Raw genomic sequence first — 5,101 nt, 5'->3', positions numbered from 1 at the left:
TATATATATATATATATATATATATATATATATATATATATATATATATATTTGTATATGTAATGAATCATAATAATATTAATTATACCAATTCTAATATTGCATAATAATAACAATAGAATGAAAATGATAACATTGATAATACTGGTTTTAATAATAATAATATGGTAAAATTAATAATAATACTAATGATCTCTTTAATAATATCAATAGGTTTAATAATTATTAGTACTAGTAATGTCTTTAATAAAAATAATGATTTTTAAATGATAATAATAATAACAATTATAAAGGTATTAATAGCAATAATATAACAACCTACTCGTATCACCTTTTATATCTATTTACTATATTGATATTAATAGTGTAACTCATACTAACTTTAATATTCATATTAATATTATTAATAGTAATAATAATGGAGATAATAATATTAGTATAACAATCATAAGTTTAACTTATAATTACAGTTAATATATCACATTTTTATTAATTATATAATATTACCATATCCTATGTTATATGATAACATTTATTGAATATTTGATATGTATATATTACAGTTTAATAATAACTATGAATAGAACTCACGTATAGATTTATATAGATGCTACAATATATACAATTATGTTTTAAATATTAAGTTTTATTACTTAGATAAATGTATTGATTATGTATATATCAAAACAATCAAATTTAAAGTATATCATTATATATTTAATACTTTGTTTTCGCTGAAAATTTATGTTCAAAATCATTTATATTCGATATATTCTATATATTCAATTAACAAGTTTAAGTTATGTTACTAAATCACATAATAGATTATTAATATATTTAATTTATAATATATATAACTATTTGAATATGCATACATTTAAATTTAAAATCAAAGGTTCTGGAATCGTTGAAAATATTTAATGGTCAGATGATTTCATATAATAGTTTAAATATTTTGAGACTTGATTTAATATGCTATGCTTATCGTGTCGAATTCATATTAAAATTAAGTTTAAGTTTGGTCGGAAATTTCCGGGTCGTCACAGTACCTACCCGTTAAAGAAATTTCGTCCCGAAATTTGAGTGAGGTTGTCATGGCTAACAATAAAAATATTTTCATGGCAATTATGAGTTGATAAATAGAATTTTATCACAGGGTGTAATCCTGGATAGAATAATTTCGATTATTCAAAGCGTACAAATGGAGCTATCACCAAAGAATGAAATAAGAAAGTAAAGATTCATCTTAACTTTTGACGTCATCTTGGTTGAATTCCGGAATTCGAGGGATTTTAAGAAAATTTCGAAATCTAAAAGATTTGATTCTTCGGCGTATAAGAGAATTAAGATCTCTATAATTAAATACGGTGATCTGCCTCGATTACTCTGTCTGATATTTGCCTTATAAATTTACCTTTTCCGTTCCATTAGTTTTCACCACTTCTGTACTTTCTTTCTCAGTTCATATATCTAAGAGATCATAATAATGCTTAATCCGGTTCTAATCCTTGTTCTTATTCTGACTATCGCAATGATCGTTCTTCTTTTCCAACTCCCACCGGAAGAATCTGTTTATTTCTACTATGGTCTAGGGATTATTGTATTTATAATTCTCCCGTGTCTTTATATTGCTATACACACTGATATCCACAGTTTGTAATTTCGGTGGTGTTGTTGGGCTTTATATTTTTCTTATATATCGGAGCTTCATGCTCTTGTTTTCTCTTCCTGACTTTAAATTAAGCGAATAATGGTCCAGAATTTGTAGATATAGAGTTCTAAATGATTATAATGTTCTAAGCAGGGTGGAACGTGATAGCACGATTTGATTTTCAAATTTATCAAAAATACAGATGATAGAACTATCGAGAACATATTCTTCTTGATATGTTCGGAGGTTATGTAGAATGAAAGAGTTATGTAACATGACACATGATGATGGTATAATCTACTGTGAACCATCATCAGGTTTCATTAGAAACTCAGCATGACTTACTGTAATATAATCACGTTGATCAAGTGTCATTATATTATACTAACTTATGCATCAATTCCCAACACTACTTCCAAAAACATTCATATTTTAAGCTTGAAAGTTTACAGAATATAGAAACTAACAATTTCTATATGATGTAACATTGATAGCACGAATAGATTATTGATTTCAGATAAGAATAATTATGAAAATATCTTCAGAAATATGGAGGATATTTATAATGAAAGATACGATGATATCTTGGAATTTCTAATATCGATGGATGATGAAGCAGATTTATCCGTAAGGGTTTAGATTCGAAAGCGAGGTATTCGCTAAATATTTCATCAGAAACGGAATCATTTGGATTCTTTGTAGTCAAACTTATTCTTTGTGATTTGTTCACGGCTTCCTTCATAGTTTCGCATAATCCGCTTTTCGATACTAAATTTTCCATTGAATGTTTCCAACATAATGATACACAGGACGCACGAAGAGGTATATAATTTCGGACGAGAATATTTATGAAATTATCCTCAGAAATATCGAAGATATTGCTGATGATATTTTGGAATTTCTAAGTTCGATGGTTGATGGAGAAAGATTTTCCGCAAGATTTTAACATGACTTCGGAGCAAGATATTCTCTAAAGATTTCAACGGATCTAGATTTATCTGGGTTCTATGAATTTAGGGTATGTTACTTGTATTTCTCCTTGGTTTCATTTACGGTTAGCTCAATTCGTTTTCCAGTTCCAACTTTTCTGAGCTTCTCCAACATACTAATCTTTATCATCAAACTTTCGATGATTATGGTCGTTTACGGTTATCTACAGTTTCTGCTGCTTCATTCAGATTTTTCAACATTCAGAGTATTGATTTGTGACTGAGTGTTTTTCAGAATTTCAGAATGAGAGATCATAATTCTAAGAGATAAATGTCATACATATAACTGTTGATGTAGATATGCTGTGAGTTTTCAAAGTACTGATTTCCGATTCCTCTACATTTACTGCTACCCTATCTGAATCATTTGTTATCGATCCGAGATGATTTCAAGAAAATTGTGTTTTTAGATGATTAAACGCTGACGGTAATATGGTGGAATATAAAAGGTTCCCGGTAACAATAAATGATCATACATATTAGTCAAGGTGATAATGAGGTTGTTTCGAACGAAAAGTCGAAGTTGATTTGCTGAAGCTGTGACAAAATTTGCTACCTTGAAAAGGGATCGCAAAGTTATTTTTGCTAATAAATGCCAAAGGATCTGACGCGGCTACGTGTTAAACTTTTACTCAGTTGCCGAGAGTTTCTCAGGTGCATAACTATATGCATAAATCTTTCCTTCCGTAGATGAAGTGCGGTTGATTCATCCTCTCGGTTGAGGTGTTTTCAAGAATCATAAAAGGTTTGAACGCAGAATGTAATCGTGAAGATACAAATGAGGTTTAAGATGAATTCAAGTGGCAAACTTGATGGATTGTTTAGTTTCATATGTTATAGTCAATATTTTAATTCATTTTTAATTGTCCAATCTTATTAGTCCACAGTCGATAGTCCACAGTTGACAGTTCACTAATTCATATATAGTTTAATATATCATATTTGAATTAATTAATATGTGTCGTGACCCGTATACGTCTCAGACTCGATCACAACTCAAAGTATATATATTATTATAGAATCAACCTCAACCCTGTATAGAGAACTCGATCATTACTGCATATAGAGTGTCTATGGTGATTCCAAATAATATATATAGATGCGTCGATATGATATGTCAAAACCTTGTATACGTGTCCCGACATTTAAAGTGTGTAAAATTAATAACAGAAAATAAATGACGATGAATAAAGTGCGTAAAGTAAATAACAGAAATTAAATGACGATAAATAAAATTGCGAGAATATAAATTGCGATAATTAAATTGCGGTAAATAAAAAATGTAACCAGTTAGCTAGGAACAGTTAGCTAGGAACAGTTAGCGTGGATTCTTAACAATATTTCAATTAGTTAATTCGTTTGTTTCTAACAAATTTTATTTTGTTCACTGTTTTCTTCATTATGCCACTTGTTGGATTACGATAAGTCAAAACCCGAATATGAATTGAATGGAAATGGTTATCCTGTGGCTGTGGTGGACGGATTCGTATATCGGTATATGTCAATAGGATAGTAAATGACTGTTGAATCAGATTCGAATGATGTACAGTGTAAATTATTAATGTGAAATCTAAATATTCCTCGGGTGTTACCTACCCGTTAAAATATTTTCACCATCAACAGTTTGTACAAAAGAATTTTTAATTACAATCTTTATGAAAATATATATACATATATATTTTCTTCAGATATAATCACGGATTTAATGAGTTAATGTGATATTAATCTCATTTGATTTATTGTTAGAACAAGAATATATAATCTCTAAAACATTAGAGATTATATAATCGCCATACTGAACGAAGATAATTGATGTAGAACGATACGTAGAACGATGATTATACTCGAGGTACAGAAGGAGATGTTATGGCATGGATTGTTGATGGTACTGGTGCTGTTATTGATGGTACTGTAGATACTGGTGATGTTGCTGAAGCTGGTACATTTTGCACCATACTCTCCAGATTGATTACTCGAGCGCGAAGTTCGTTGACTTCTTCCATTATTCCAGAGTGATTGTCGGTCGGAACGAGCGCATGAATAAAATCTAGAATTGTGGATAGAATACAATCGTTGTGTGATATCCTGGCAATAAGGGTGAATATGGTGTTTCGAATAGATTCGCCGGTAAGTGCTTCAGGTTCTTCACTAAGAGGTGAATTCGGTTGATGAAAAGGATCACCTTCTTCTTGTCTCCAATGATTAAGTAGACTACGAACACATCAGATGAATTGATGATGGCCGATTGATTGATCCATTCTGGTTATACTGCTTTCGGAGCTCAAGTGTGTTTCCATATCGGAATAACTGTCGAAATAATTATCGGAATAGTTATCGGAATCTGAACGACTCGAACTGGTTGAGGGATTCATCTCGTACGATCAGATGAAGGATTTTCGATAATAAATAGATTATAGGATGTAGATTAGTACCCTGCAATACATAATTTACATATGCATAT

The sequence above is a fragment of the Rutidosis leptorrhynchoides genome, chromosome 1, assembly GCF_046630445.1.
Source record: "Rutidosis leptorrhynchoides isolate AG116_Rl617_1_P2 chromosome 1, CSIRO_AGI_Rlap_v1, whole genome shotgun sequence".
Classification (NCBI taxonomy): Eukaryota; Viridiplantae; Streptophyta; class Magnoliopsida; order Asterales; family Asteraceae; genus Rutidosis; species Rutidosis leptorrhynchoides.
The sequence above is the reverse complement of the archived record's forward strand: the minus strand, read 5'-3'. Positions refer to the sequence as shown.